Source organism: Hippopotamus amphibius, chromosome 6 (assembly GCF_030028045.1).
Source record: "Hippopotamus amphibius kiboko isolate mHipAmp2 chromosome 6, mHipAmp2.hap2, whole genome shotgun sequence".
NCBI lineage: Eukaryota > Metazoa > Chordata > Mammalia > Artiodactyla > Hippopotamidae > Hippopotamus > Hippopotamus amphibius.
Window position 1 is genome coordinate 38,692,516 of NC_080191.1, and position 16,410 is coordinate 38,708,925.

General features: G+C 40.1%; 1 long non-coding RNA gene across 1 annotated transcript in view; it reads left to right on the plus strand.

Moving 5' to 3' along the window:
- Positions 1-16,410, plus strand: part of LOC130855599 (uncharacterized) — a 148,234-nt gene that overhangs the window by 46,233 nt on the left and 85,591 nt on the right. Inside the window, exon 3 of the long non-coding RNA XR_009054348.1 lies at positions 9,013-9,067. This is a non-coding gene — a long non-coding RNA (uncharacterized LOC130855599). The remainder of the gene's footprint in view (positions 1-9,012; positions 9,068-16,410) is intronic.

Genomic DNA, 16,410 nt, shown 5'->3' on the forward strand with positions numbered 1-16,410 from the left:
TTATATTCTAATAATGAGATCTTTTATCCAGGAACTAGGTATCTCTGTTTATTGAGGTCTTTTTGTGTGTGATTCATTAATGGTTTTTTTTTTAAGCTTTTTATTGGAATATAATTGCTTTACACTCTTGACCAGTTTTTGAGGTACACCAAAGTGAATCAGCTGTATTTGTACATATATCCCCATGTCCCCTCCCTCCCGTGACTCCCTCCCACCCTCCCAGTCCTGGCCCTCTGAAGCATCACCCATCATCGAGTTAAACTCCCTTTGTTATACAGTAACTTCCCACTAGCTAAGTATTTTACATTTGGTAGTGTATCTATGTCTATGTTACTCTCTCACTTCATCCCAGCTTCCCCTTCACCCCCACGCCCACCCCAGCACTGTGTCCTTAAGTCCATTCTTTACATCTGCATCTCCACTCTTGCCCTGTCACTGGGTTTATCAGTACCATTTCTTCAGATTGAATATGTATGAGTTAGCATATGGTATTTGTTTTTCTCTTTCTGGCTTACTTCATTCCATATGACAGACTCTAGGTCTATCCACCTCATTACATATAGCTCCATTTCATTCCTTTTCAAGGCTGAGTAATATTCCATTGTATATATATGCTGCATCTTCTTTATCCATTCATCTGTTGATGGGCATTTCGGTTGCTTCCATGTCCTGGCTATTGTAAATAGTGCTGCAGTGAACATTATGGTACATGTTTCCTTTTGGATTATAGCTTTCTCTGGGTATATGCCCAGGAGTGGGATTACTGGGTCATATGGTAGTTCTATTTTTAGTTTTTGAAGGAACCGCCAAACTGTTTTCCATAGTGGCTGTATCAACTTACATTCCCACCAACAGTGCAGGAGAGTTCCCTTTTCTCCACAACCTCTCCAACATTTATTGTTTCTAGATATTCTGATGATGGCCATTCTGACAGGTGTGAGGTGATACCTCATTGTGGCTTTGACTTGCATTTCTCTAATGATTAGTGATGTTGAGCATCTTTTCATGTGTTTGATGGCCATCTGCATCTCTTCTTTGGAGAAATGTCTATTTAGGTCTTCTGCCCATTTGTGGATTGGGTTATTTGCTTTTTTGGTATTAAGCTGCATGAGCTGCTTGTATATTTTGGAGATTAATCCTTTGTCCGTTGCTTCACTGGCAAATATTTTCTCCCTTTCTGAGGGTTGTATTCTTGTCTTGTTTATGGTTCCTTTCACTGTGCAAAAGCTTTTAAGTTTTGTTAGGACCCATTTGCTTATTCTTGATTTTATTTCCATTATTCTAGGAGGTGGGTCAGAAAGGATCTTGCTTTGATGTATGTCATAGAGTGTTCTGCTTATGTTTTCCTCTAGAAGTTTTATAGTGTCTGACTTTACATTTAGGTCTTTAATCCATTCTGATTTATTTTTGTGTATGGTGTTAGGAACTGTTCCAATTTCATTCTTTTGTATGTAGCTGTCCAATGTTCCCAGCACCACTTATTGAAGAGGCTGTCTCTTTTCCATTGTATATTCTTGCTTCCTTTGTCAAAGATAAGGTACCTATATGTGCTTGGGTTTACCTCTGGGTTCTCTATTCTGTTCCATTGATCTACCTTTCTGTTTTTGTGCCAGTACCATACTGTCTTGATCGCTGTAGCCTTGTAGTATAGTTTGAAGTCAGGAAGCCTAATTCAACCAACTCTGACTTTCCTTCTCAAGATTGCTTTGGCTATTTGGGGTCTTCTGTGTTTCCATACAAATCACAACATTTCTTGTTCTAGTTCTCTGAAAAATGCTGTTGGTAATTTGATAGGGATTGCATTGCATCTGTAAATTGCTTTGGGTAGTACAGTCATTTTCATAATATTGATTCTTCCATTCCAAGAACATGGTATGTCCCTCCATCTGTTTGTATCATCTTTGATTTCTTTCATCAGTGTCTCATAGTTTTTTGCATACAGGTCTTTTGCCTCCTTAGGCAGGTTTATTCCTAGGTATTTTATTCTTTTGGTTGCAATGGTACATGGAAGAGTTTCCTTAATTTCTCTTTCTGTTCTTTCATTGTTAGTGTATAGGAATGCAAGAGATTTCTGTGCATTAATTTTGTAGCCTGCTACTTTACTAAATTCATCAATTTGTGCTAGCAGTTTTCTGGTAGAATCATTAGGGTTTTCTATATATAATATCATGTCACCTGCAAAGAGTGACAATTTTACTTCTTCTTTTCCAATTTGGATTCCTTTTATTTCCTTTTCTTCTCTGATTGCTGTGGCTAGAACTTCCAAAACTATGTTGAATAATAGTGGTGAGAGAGGGCACCCTTGTCTTGTTCCTATTCTTAGAGGGAGTGCTTCAGGTTTTCACCATTTAGAATGATGTTGGCTTTTGGTTTCTCATCTATGGCTTTTATTATGTTGAGGTAATTTCCTTCTATGCCCACTTTCTGGAGAGTTTTTTTTTTTTTTATCATAAATGGATGTTGAATTTTGTCAAAAGCTTTTTCTGTGTCTATTGAGATGATCATATGGGTTTTATCCTTCAATTTGTTGATATGATGTATCACATTGACTGATTTGCATATATTGAAGAATCCTTGCATCCCAGGGATAAACCCCACTTGATCATGGTGTATGATCTTTTTAATGTGCTGTTGGATTCTGTTAGCTAGTATTTTGCTGAGGATTGTTGCATCTATATTCATCAGTGATATTGGCCTGTAATGTTCTTTTTTTGGGACATCTTTGCCTGGTTTTGGTATCAGGGTGATGGTGGCCTCACAGAATGAGTTTGGGAGTGTTCCTCCTTCTGCTATATTTTGGAAGAGTTTGAGAAGGATAGGTGTTAGCTCTTCTCTAAATGTTTGATAGAATTCACCTGTGAAGCCATCTGGCCCTGGGCTTTTGTGTGTTGGGAGATTTTTAATCACAGTCTCAATTTCAGTGCTTGTGATTGGTCTGTTCATATGTTCTATTTCTTTCTGGTTGAGTCTTGAAGGACCATGCTTTTCTAAGAAATTATCCATTTCTTCCTGGTTGCCCAATTTATTGATATATAGTTGCTTGTAGTAGTCTCTCATGATCTTTTGTATTTCTGAGGTGTCCGTTGTTACTTCTCCTTTTTCATTTCTAATTCTGTTGACTTGCGTCTTCTCCCTTTTTTTCCTGATGAGTCTGGCTAATGGTTTATCAATTTTGTTTATCTTCTCAAAGAACCAGCTTTTAGTTTCATTGATCTTTGCTATTGTTTCCTTCCTTTCTTTCCCATGTATTTCTCATCTGATCTTTATGATTTCTTTCCTTCTGCTCACTTTGGGGTTTCTTTGTTCTTGTTTCTCTAATTGTTTTAGGTGTAAGGTTAGGTTGTTTATTCGATATTTTTCTTGTTTCTTGAGGTAGAACTGTATTGCTATAAACTTCCCTCTTACAACTGCTTTTGCTGCATCCCATAGGTTTTGGGTTGTTGTGTTTTTATTTTCATTTGCTTCTAGGTAATTTTTGATTTCCTCTTTGATTTCTTTAGTGATTTCTTGGTTGTTTAGCAGCGTATTGTTTAGCCTCCATGTGGTTGTATTTTTTACAGTTTTTTTCCTGTAACTGATATGTAGTCTCACGGCATCATGGTCAGAGAAGATGCTTGATGTGATTTCAGTTTCCTTGAATTTACCAAGGCTTGATTTGTGACCCAAGATATGCTCTATCCTGGAGAATGTTCCATGTGCACTTGAGAAGAAAGTGTACTCTGTCGTTTTTGGATGGAATGTCCTATAAATATCAATTAAGTTGAGATGTTCTAATGTGTCATTTAAAGCTTGTGTGTCCTTATTTATATTCTGTTTGGTTGATCTGTCTATTTATGTAAGTGGGGTGGTAATGTCTCCTACTATTATTATGTTATTGTCGATTTCCCCTTTTATGGATGTTAGCATATGCTGTATTGAGGTGCTCCTATGTTGGGTGCATAGATATTTACAATCATTATATCTTCTTCTTGGATTGATCCCTTGATCATTATGTAGTGTCCTACCTTGTCTCTTGTAATGGTGTTTACTTTAAAATCTAATTTGTCTGATATGAGTATTGCTACTCCAGCTTTCTTTTGACTTCCATTTGCATGGAATATCTTTTTCCATCCCTTTACTTTCAGTCTATGTGTGTCCCTTGGTCTGAAGGGGGTTTCTTGTGGGCAGCATATAGAAGGGTCTTGTTTTTGTATCCATTCAGCCAGTCTGTGTCTTTTGGTTGGACCATTTAATCCATTTACACTTAAGGTGATTATTGACATGTGTGTTCTGATAACCATTTTCTTAATTGTTTGGGGTTTGTTTTTGTAGGTCTTCTCCTTCTCTTGTGTTTCCTACTTAGAGAAGTTCCTTTAGCACTTCGTGTAAGGCTGGCTCGGTGGTGCTGAATTCTCTTAGCTTTTGCTTGTCTGTAAAGTGCTTGATTTCTCTGTCGAATCTGAATGAGATTCTTGCTGGGTGGAGTATTCTTGGCTGTTGGTTTTTCTCTTTCGGGACTTTCAGTATACCCTGCCACTCCCTTCTGGCCTTCAGAGTTTCTGCAGAGAGATCAGCTGTTATCCTTATGGGTTTTCCCTTATATGTGTTTTGTTGCTTTTCTCTTGCTGCTTTTAGTATTTTTTCTTTGTGTTTAATTTTCATTAGTTTGATTAATATGTGCCTCAGTGTATTTCTCCTTGGGTTTACTCTGTATGGGACTCTCTGCGCTTCTTGCACTTGATGAATTATTTCCTTTCCCATGTTGGGGAAGTTTTCCACTATAACCTCTTCAAATATTTTCTCAGACTCTTTCTTTTTCTCTTCTTCTTCTGGATGCCTATGATTCGAATGTTGGTGCACTTAATGTTGTCACCAAGATCTCTGAGACTGTCTTCCATTATTTTCATTCTTTTTACTTTTTCCTGCTCAGTGGCAGTTATTTCTCCCATGCTGTCTTCCAACTCACTTATTCCTTCTTCTGCCTCCATTATTCTGCTGTTTATAGCATCTAGAGTATTTTTAATTTCGGTTCTTTTGTTATCTATTACTGTTTGTTTTCTCTTTAGTTCTTCTGAGTCCTTATTAACTGTTTCTTGTATTTTCTGTACTTTGTTATCGAGATTTTGGATCATCTTTACCATCATTACTCTGAATTCTTTTTCAGCCAATTTTCCTATTTCCTCTTCATTTGTTTGGTCTTGTGTATTTTTACCTTGTTCCTTCATCTGTGACATAATTTTTGTTGTCTCATTTCCCCCCAACTTTGGATGGGCGGGATTGTTTTCCATGTCCCACTGGGTTTCAAGCACTGAAGTTTGTAGACTGTTGAGTATAGCTGGGTCTTGGTGTTGAGGTGAGAGCTTCTGGGAGACCTCACTGTGATGCATATTCCCTGGCAACTGGGTTTCCCTGTTAGTCAAATATTTTGGACTCAGAGCTCCCACCTCAGGAGCTCAGGACTGACCCTTGGCTTGTGAATCAAGATCCCACAAGCTGTGTGGATCAGGAAAATTAAAAATAAAAATAAATAGGAGAACAGCAGAACAATAGCAAGATTAAAAAATGCAATAATAATAGGAAACTCACAGATGTGTTAAAAAAAATTGAAAAAAAAAAGATGGAGCAACAACAGGATGGCAAAACAACTGCAATAGCTGAAGTGAGGAGGTGGGAAGAAAAAAAAAAAAGGAAAAAGCCAGAAAAGGCTTTTGCTGTGGGGGCAGGGCTTAGACAAGGCAGGGGGCTTAGGCAATGGGCAGGGCTTATGCTTAGAAAAGGCCCTGCAGGTGGTGGGGAATGCAGCTTAGGCCCAATGAGGCATTGGGGCCCAAGAGTGCCCCTGGTCCTGGGGGCAAAGGACCAGGTTGAGGTACGCAGCAGGCTCCCTGGGCCTGAGTTGGTGTGAGAAATGCTAGTCAGCTCCCTTAGTCCTCCAATCTCGAAGGGTCGCTCTCCTTTGGGTTCTCTTCTTCCTCACCCCCTCCCTCCTATTCCCCTAGGTCCCTCACAGCTGCAGGGGGCACTGGAAGGCAGGAGACCAGACTCTGCTGCCCAATAGGCTTCCCTGGGCTAACTGGGTTGGCGTAACACCTGCGGCACTTCCCCAGATCTCCCAGTCTGCATAGGGTCCTTGTCTGGCTCTCTTCCCCTCCTCCACCCCCCACTCTCCTAGGTCCCAAGCAGCTGGAGGGGGCCCTCGAGTGTGAAAGATCAGGTCCTTGAGCCTAGCAGGCTTCCCAGGGCTAGTGGGCAGGGGAAATACCTTCCTTGTCTCCCTTGATCCTCCAATCCCAGAAGGCCCCCTCCCCTGCCGGCCTCTCCTCTTCTCCCCTGCTTTCCTTCTACACCCCCAGGACCAGTGAGACCTAGAGGGGCCCTTGGAGGACCGAAGACCAGACCTGGGAGTGCAACAGGCCTCCCAGTGCCAAGTGGGTAGGGAGATTTCCTGCAGTGTCTCCCCTGATCCTCCGGTCCTGCAAGGTCCCCCCACCTCTGTCTGCCTCTCTTCCTCTTCTCCTCTCCTCCCTCCATCCCATGCCTGTATGACCCACTCAGCCAGAGAGGGCCCCACAGACCAAGGAACCAGACTCGGGTGCCCAGCAGGCCCACCGGGCCCCAGTGGGCAGGGGAAAGGTCCTCCACACCGCCCCTGGTCCTCTCCTCTTGAAACGTCCCACCCCCAGTCTGCCACTTTTCCTCTTCCCCTGCCATGCTCCAACGTCCCCAGAACTAGGGCATCTGGGAGGGGACCCTGGAGAGTTGGAGACCAGGCCCGGGAGCCCAGCAGGCTTCCTGGGCCAGTGGACAGTGGCAATGCCTTCTGCTCCGCCCCCAATCCTCTGATCCCAGAGGGTCCCTCCCCGCTTCCGCCTCTTTTCTTCTCCTGCCACCGCTTCCCTCCTGTACTTCTGGGACCAACGGCCCGGAGGGGCCTTGGAAGGTGGAGGACCCGCTCGGAAGAAATATCCGGAGGCACCTCGCCTATTCTTTTGACCTGGAGAGATCCCTTCCCACCCCCACTGTCTGCCTCTCCCCCTCCCCCCCCAGGACCTTCGTGCCGGAGGAGGGCCTGGAGAGTGAAGGACCAGGCCCAGGAACCCAGTCGGCCTCCCTGGCCAAGAGGGCAGGCAATATGCCCTCTCGCCTCCCAGTCCCCCTGATCTCAAAGCCCCCACCCCCACCTGTCCACCTCTCCACCTCCTCCCCCCTCCTCCCTCCTTCCCACACTCCCAGGACCCAGGCAGCCCGGAGGGGGCCTTGGAAGGTGGAGGACCCTGCTGGAGAGCCCAGCAGGCTCCCAAGCCTGGGAGCTCAGCTGGCCTCCTGACCTCCTGGGTAGGAGAAACCCAGTTGCGGTTTCAGATCTCCCCAGCCCCTACCAGCCTCTCCAGGCAGGAACCTCCCCCCTCTCCCAGCAACACCCCAGGGGTTCCCGTCCTGTTCGGCTCTCCCCCCGCCCCCCCCCCCCCTCCACCGACTTCCCCCAGGTCCTACCCAGTTGCTCTGGCGTTCCTGCAGTCTCCTTGGGCCTCAGGTCCCCTGGCGGCCTCCAGCAACCTGTTTGTGGGGAGACGCTATCTCCGCGTCTTCCCACACTGCCATCTTAACTCTGCCCCATTGGTGTTTCATAGTTCTTTTTTTCATATAAGTTTTACCCCATTTATGCTAAGCCTATTTCTAGTCATTTAAATTTTTTTGCTAGTGTGAATGGAAATTTTCCAGTTATTCCAGTAACCAGTTATTTTTAATATAAAAAGAAAGACTATTAACTGTTAAAATATTTATCTTATGCTGAGTGAAATAAGTCAGGCAGAGAAATACAAATACTGTATGATATCACTTATGTGTAGAATCTGAAAAATATAAGCTCGTTCAATAACCAAAAAGAAGCAGACTCATAGATATAGAGAGCGAACTAGTGATTACCAGCTGGGGCTGGGCAAGAGGACAGTATGGGGGTGGGAAAGTGGAAGGTATAAACTACTGGGTGTAAGGTAGGCTCAGTGTTGTATTGTACAATGCGGGGAATATGGCCAATATTTTGTAATAACTGTAAGTGGAAAGTAACCTTTAAAAATTGTATTAGAAAAGTAAAGACTATAAAAAATTTATCTTAAACATGAATAGCTAACTGAAATGAATTTTTATTTGATTCCCCTAAATTTTCTTGATGTATAATCATAATGTCTGCAAAAGTGACTTGTCTCTTTCCAATGTGTATACTTCCGTTATTGCCATCTTTTTGCATTAGCCAGAATCTCCTGAATAATGTTGAATAACCATGTTGATAACATATGCCTATATCTTTCCTGTCTTTAATGGGAATGCCTTTAATATTTCATCCTTAACATGGTGTTTTTTGTTAGCAGCTGGCAAAGAATTTTTATACATGTACAAATTATTTATGTTGTAACACATGTTGTAGCCATGGTATATGTGAGCATATCAAAGTCTAGAGTAAAGAATTGAGCACAATGTATTGGAAAGACCTCAGTTCTTAGAATAACCAGCTTGGAATTCTGGCTCCATCACTTACTGGCAGTATGATATTGAGAATGATACTTTATGAATCTGTTTCTACATCTAAAATAGGAGGATAACAATACACATAGGGATAGCTTTGTTATGAGCAATAAAAGAGATATGTCAACAACTCCCAAAACACTTGATATAGATTGGGCTCAATAAATCTAGATTCTCATCTGGATCCCAGATGACTTGGGCAACAGAGAAAGATGAATAAAAAGCAGGACATCATTTATTGTATTCCTTCTATCCTTCCACTCCTTGTTGAGAGCACATGACTTAGTAACATAACGTATTGCACATTTAATTTCACTAAAATGGAATCTCTAAGGCTGGCTCCACACTCTAAATCAATTATACAACAAATGAGTGAGCATGAATTTTTTTTAAATTTACAAGTATATCAGAAAGAAAAAATATCTTTCAAAGTTTTATAAAGTTGATTAACTCTGTATATCCACAAATAGAAAAAATAAATCTCATTACACTAAACCTTTTTATTTTAAGGTGCAAATGGCTTCATCTAGATTTGGGAAGTCATCCAGGAGTATTTGAATCCAAGGTAAGGGTCACTTTATTATGAAGGTTTATTAGCGTTTTTAGGGACAAGTTACTGCTAAATTAATCAATAGAATTAAAAAGGAAACCAGTGTGCCTATTATGAAGTACTTTATACATGTTTGAATTTTGATAACTTAGAAGGACAGAGGCCAGTTTATTTCTTCTGTTGAGCTCCAGTCACAGTTAATAATCAAAATGGTTTGATTGGCCCTACATAGTTTGTCAAATTTGGGCAAGTCCCATCCTGTCATTTGTAACTTGAGTAGCAAATATCTACACACATGCCTATTATTTGTTTTTTTTCAGCATCAGATGGAGCTTTATTTTTTCTTCTTCTAGTTGTATGGAGATATGATTAAAATACAGCACTGTATAAGTTCAAGGTGCACGGCATAATGATTTGACTTTCATAACTCGTGAAATGACTACCATAGTAAATTTAGTGAACACCAATCACCTCACATAAATATAAAATAAAAGAAAAAGAAAAAAATCTTTTTCTTTGTGGTGAGAACTCAGAATTTACTCTCTTAACAACTTTCATATATAATATACAGCAGTGTTAATTATATTAATCATCTTGTATACTCTACTAGTTGTTATAACATTCAATGATATTGTGATTCTGTAGCTTTTAGAGAAATGTTTATTTCATGTGAGTCTCCGTTTCCAAATATAAAACATGGAACAGGTGAAACATGTTTTAATCTTCCCAGGTGGGTGGTGAGTCCCTTTGGAGCATGGACCACCCTTTCTGTTACTTGTACTCCCATAAAATGCAGCGGAGAATTCAGAACACAGTATGTACTTCCATAGATATTTTAATGGCAGTTAATTAAAACAATATTTGAGTGGTTTAGGGACTTTGGCAAACTTTATAATGTATCATTTTGAAGTTTGTTTTTCCAAAGAGATTTTATATTATTTGTTGATAGACGTATAAATTACTCATATCTGTAATAGCAACAAATGCTAATTGAGTGAGTGAGTGAAAAACAACTATTTGATTGCTATCAAAACAAAATTTATTGAGTGAACTGCAATTAAAAGTAAAATAGGGTAAAAGTATAAAGAAGTATAAACTTAAAAATAAACAGTATCCTTTGATTAGCTAATAAACTCAGGGGAATCTTGTTTGAAAATTGTTATGTAAGTGAGTAATGTCTATAATGATCAATAGTCCAGCTTAAAAAATTCAGTGGGCAGAGGTAATGTCCTTCATGTAACTTAATGTTCAAAAAGCTTGACGACCTTCTCTTTGAGCAGTGGGAACATTCCCTTTTGTTCTCTAAATGCATAATCATACATCCTGAACTAGAACCACTGAGATTAGTGACTATGTCAGCACTGAAAGCATGAGGCCAGCAATTGATGTTAATATACTGAAAGCCAAGTGTGGTTTCTTTTTTAATTTATATATATATATATTTTTAAATTAATTTATTAATTTATTGGCTGCTTTGAGTCTTTGTTGCTGCATGTGGGGTTTCTCTAGTTGTGACGGGTGGGCTCTAGAGCGCAGGCTCGGTAGTTGTGGTGCACGGGCTTAGTTGCTCCGCGGCCTGTGGGATCTTCCCAGGGCAGGGCTCCAACCCGTGTGCCCTGCATTGGCAGGTGGACTCTTAACCACTGCACCACCAGGGAAGCCCTGCCAAATATGTTTTAAAAGTGTGTAGCAGGTCCTTGAAGTATGGACGCTGACAATATTTTAAGGCCAATGAGCAAAATCTCCAAAGGAGAAAGAAATGGCTTTATTCTTCACATAATCTATGAAAGGTGAATTTCGCTGTGTTCAAGCAAATCAAAATGATTATAGGTGACTTACTGCTGCAAAGGTGTGTGTGTACACACATCAGCAAGACTTTTCTCTTTCCAAGAGGAAAGCTATTTCTATATTCATCTAATGTGAGACTTCTGATTTCCTCAATATTCAGTCCAAAGGAGAAATTTCTCTTTTTCCATGTGTCCCCAGACACAGGAGAAGGCTTAAGGAGAGTGACGCAGGCAGAGGCCCGAGGCCTGGCTTCTTCCCCTTCTCTGCCTGCCTTCTGGGGCCTGGCCTGGTGTGTGGCTGCTGTTTATACCTGCTGAAGTGCTTTCTGTGTTTGCGTTGGCGCTGCCACCTTACATGCTAGAGCCCCAAGCCGTTCATGAGGTCTGTCCCAGAGCTTTGAAACCTATGAGCTGGCGGCGGGGGCGAGAGAATGTCTCTCTCAAGTTTTGGGTGAACTCCATGTTTTTTCCAAGAGGTTAGATCACTGTCCGCAGTCCAGGCTTGCTAGACAGAATGTAACAGTTGCTGTTGGAGACATCCTGAACTTTTAAGGGCAAAAGGCAGAGGGGGAAGGGAGAGAAGAAAAAGCTCAAGGTCGACTTAACAGCTTGAAAGTGAACATTTTTATATCTGGTAAACATAGATTTTTACGGAACTGGAAAACTTTATCGCCAAGGAAGGAAAAAAAATCGCTTCTCGTTATGGCAAAAGGCTATGTTGTTCCAAAGTTCCCAATTCCATCCCAAGTCATGTTTGAGACCAGACCAGTTTAATCAGTGGTTGTGGCAGGGGTGTTAGGAGTGATGTAATTTTTGTAGAAATTTACCTGGCTCTCTCCCTTATTCTCTCATAGGTCCTTAATGATTTTTATAAGATGTGTCTTCTTCAAAAGTGGCAAAATTAGGAAAACTCTGACACCTGCTTGTCCCCTGCCCAGCATTCTTGGCTCTTCCTTCCCTGTGCCCTTTCTTTGTCATATTAAAAATATCCCAACTGTTTTTTGGCTAAAATTTACCTCCCCTCATCTCTTTCCATGAGAAGTCTTGGTTCATGGGAGAAGTTTTATTTTGGTTATATAAGCTTGAGTGTGGCTAGAATTACATATATTCCTTCTGTTTGTGTGTGTATGAATGAGCATGATATAAGTGTATGAAAGACATCATCTATAAGAAACTAGTAAATTATTAAAGTGTTTTACACCAAAGTATAACAACATCCAAATGAAAAAGAAAGTAGACACATGGAAGAATTGAAGTTTAAGGCTGAATATGACTAAATTCCAAGGTTCATAGCAAATTTGTTTACAGGAAAACATAAGAGAGCCCTTGTTATACCCTCTTCCCCACCGCTGACCCCCAGTGAAGTACAAGGTCTGTGTTCTTATAAATATGCTAAGAATTTCATCTGTAATGTTTGTCTATGAAGAACATAAAAATGCCTTTGACAGGGCACCCCGGCGGAGTCGTAGCAGCGGGGAGGAGCTGCGGTAGTAGTTGCTTTCTTGGCCTGAGCTGTCCAAGCTGCCGTGACCCAGGCAGGGCGTGACTGCTCACTCACTCCCAGGGGAAGGAGCCACTATTATACCCTCTCTCTCCTCACACACCAGTGCTTACAGACGAACAATAAAGGAAGCCCTGCTGGTTGCAGAGTAATACAAAAAGCCCAAGGCAGGTAGAATGACACTTACAGATGAGACTCCAAGGAAACAGAAATATTAGTATTAATTCTATTGATCTGGTCCATTCTGGGGTCAGTTCTAGTTTTTTTTTTATAATTTTTTTTAATTTTATTAATTACAATAGTAGTCCTAAGGGATCTACATGTTTTAAAACATATTTTTTTATTCTATTTTTTATTCTATTTATATTTTTAGCCTTTTTATGTATTTCTATTTCTAGCTAAGTTTTTTGTAGTGCTGACTGTATCTCTCCTACCTTCTTTTCATCTCTATCTTTTATACATTTCTATTTCTTTCTTTTTCTTTTCATATTTCCAGTCACACTATGCTCTTCTGTTGCCCTGTCTTCTATTCTTTTTTAGTTCATTTTATCTTAGTTCTGATTATAACTGTTTGATTTTGTTTTAGTCTGTCTTCAGTCTGTCTGATTATACGCTCGCTCTGTATTATATTTGATCCTAGCTTTCCAGTTTTCCCTGGATATGTGTTTCTGTGTGTGTGTTTTACTTAATTACGATCTTAGTCCTAAGGGATCTACACATATTATAACATATTTTTTTATTCTTTTATTCTATTTTTTCTTCTATTTTTATTTTTAGACTTTTTACATATTTCTAAGTTTTTTTGTAGTGCTAACTTTATCTCTTCTATGCCCTTTCCTTCACTATCTCTTATACATTTCTATTTTTTTCTCTCTTTTCTTTTTCTTTTCATATTTCCAGTCACACTACACTCTTCTGTTGCCCTGTCTTCTATCCTTTTTTAGTTCATTTTATCTTAATATACTTATAAGCAATAATATCAATCTTCTCTGTTTCCTTCCTTATTCTCCAGATGACACACTGCTTTGGTTTTTATTATTAGGTTTGGTCTTTATCTTAGTTCTAAGGATAATTGTCTGATTTCATTCTAAGAATTTCAGTCTGTCTGGTGGTACTCTCTCTCTTTATTATATTTGATCTTAGTTTTCAAAATCTCCCTGGATTTGTGTTTCTGTGTGTGTGTGTGTGTGTGTGTGTGTGTGTGTGTGTGTGTTTGTTTTTGTTTTTGTTTTGAATTTCTGTTGGTTTTCTCTTAGATTGTCTGATAGCATCCTGGGATTCTTCTGTCAGGTCTTTCTAGGGCCTTATGTTCTATTGGGTTCAGTATTTATGTGTCTTATACATGTATGGGTTTCCTTGACTTAGTATTTGTTTGACTCAACACTCTGCCATTAGCCTGGGGCTTCGACAGTCTCCGTTAAACCCCTTTATTGCCGGGACAAGCAACCTCTGAAGTCTGGACTACTCCATCAGAAGTCAAGTAGGAGGCTCTGGGGAGGGAGCACTGAATCCAGGATGCTAGACTACTAGGGATTCCACAGACACAGGGAAGATTAACTGCAGAGACCTCTCACAGAGCCCTGTATCAGAGTCTAAGACTCGGCTTCGTCCAACTGTCTGCAACTGCCAGTGCTGGACACCTCACACCAAACTACAAACAAGACAGGAACACAAACCCACCCATCAGCACACAGACTACCTAAGGCCTTATTAACCTCACAGATACCCTAAAACACACTACCTGACATGGCCTTGCTCATCACAGAGAAAAGACACAGAGCCACACATGGGAAAGCAGACACCAGACCCCCCCCTCCCCCCACCAGGAAGCCTACTCAAGACACTGGACAAACCCCACCACAGGGGGCAGAGGGCAGAAACAAGAGGAATTACTACTAGGCAGCATAGGGAAAGGAGACAGCAAATCCTATAAATTAGACAAAATGAGAAAACAAAGAAACACCATGCAGGCAAAGGAGCAGAAAAAAAACCCCACAAGACCAAATAAATGAACAGGGAATAGAAGAATTGCCTGAAAAAGAATTCAGAGTAATAATAGTAAAGATGATCCAAAATCTCAACAACAAAACAGAGAAAATATAAGAAACAGTTAATAAGGACTCAGAAGAACTAAAGAGCAAACAAACAGCAATGGACAACAAAATAACCGAAATTAAAAATACTCTAGATGGTATAAACAGCAGAATAACTGAGGCAGAAGAACAAATAAGTGAGTTGGAAGATAGAATGGGGGAAATAACTGCCACTGAGCAGGAAAAAGAAAAAAGAATAAAAACAATGGAAGACAGTCTCAGAGATCTTGGGGACAACATTAAGCATACCAACATTCGAATCCTATGCATCCCAGAAGAAGAAGAAGAAAAAAAAAGGGTCTGAAAAATATTTGAAGAGGTTATAGTGGAAAACTTCCCCAACATGGGAAAGGAAATAATTCATTAAGTCCAAGAAGCGCAGAGAGTCCCATACAGAGTAAACCCAAGGAGAAATACACTGAGGCACATATTAATCAAACTAATGAAAATTAAACACAAAGAAAAAATACTAAAAGCAGCAAGAGAAAAGCAACAAAACACATATAAGGGAAAACCCATAAGGATAACAGCTGATCTCTCTGCAGAAACTCTGAAGGCCAGAAGGGAGTGGCAGGGTATACTGAAAGTCCCGAAAGAGAAAAACCAACAGCCAAGAATACTCCACCCAGCAAGAATCTCATTCAGATTCGACAGAGAAATCAAGCACTTTACAGACAAGCAAAAGCTAAGAGAATTCAGCACCACCGAGCCAGCCTTACACGAAGTGCTAAAGGAACTTCTCTAAGTAGGAAACACAAGAGAAGGAGAAGACCTACAAAAACAAACCCCAAACAATTAAGGAAATGGTTATCGGAACACACATGTCAATAATCACCTTAAGTGTAAATGGATTAAATGGTCCAACCAAAAGACACAGACTGGCTGAATGGATACAAAAACAAGACCCTTCTATATGCTGCCCACAAGAAACCCCCTTCAGACCAAGGGACACACATAGACTGAAAGTAAAGGGATGGAAAAAGATATTCCATGCAAATGGAAGTCAAAAGAAAGCTGGAGTAGCAATACTCATATCAGACAAATTAGATTTTAAAGTAAACACCATTACAAGAGACAAGGTAGGACACTACATAATGATCAAGGGATCAATCCAAGAAGAAGATATAATGATTGTAAATATCTATGCACCCAATATAGGAGCACCTCAATACAGCACATGCTAACATCCATAAAAGGGGAAATTGACGATAACACAATAATAGTAGGAGACTTTAACACCCCACTTACATAAATAGACAGATCAACCAAACAGAATATAAATAAGGACACACAAGCTTTAAATGACACATTAGAACATCTCAACTTAATTGATATTTATAGGACATTCCATCCAAAAATGACAGAGTACTCTTTCTTCTCAAGTGCACACAGAACATTCTCCAGGATAGATCACATCTTGGGTCACAAATCAAGCCCTGGTAAATTCAAGGAAACTGAAATCACATCAAGCATCTTCTCTGACCACGATGCCATGAGACTACATATCAATTACAGGGGAAAAACTGTAAAAAATACAACCACATGGAGACTAAACAATACGCTGCTAAACAACCAAGAAATCACTAAAGAAATCAAAGAGGAAATCAAAAATTACCTAGAAGCAAATGAAAATAAAAACACAACAACCCAAAACCTATGGGATGCAGCAAAAGCAGTTGTAAGAGGGAAGTTTATAGCAATACAGTTCTACCTCAAGAAACAAGAAAAGTCTCGAATAAACAACCCAATCTTACACCTAAAACAATTAGAGAAACAAGAACAAAGAAACCCCAAAGTGAGCAGAAGGAAAGAAATCATAAAGATCAGATGAGAAATACATGGAAAGGAAAGGAAGGAAACAATAGCAAAGATCAATGAAACTAAAAGCTGGTTCTTTGAGAAGATAAACAAAATTGATAAACCATTAGCCAGACTCATCAGGAAAAAAAAGGTAGAAGACACAAGTCAACAGAATTA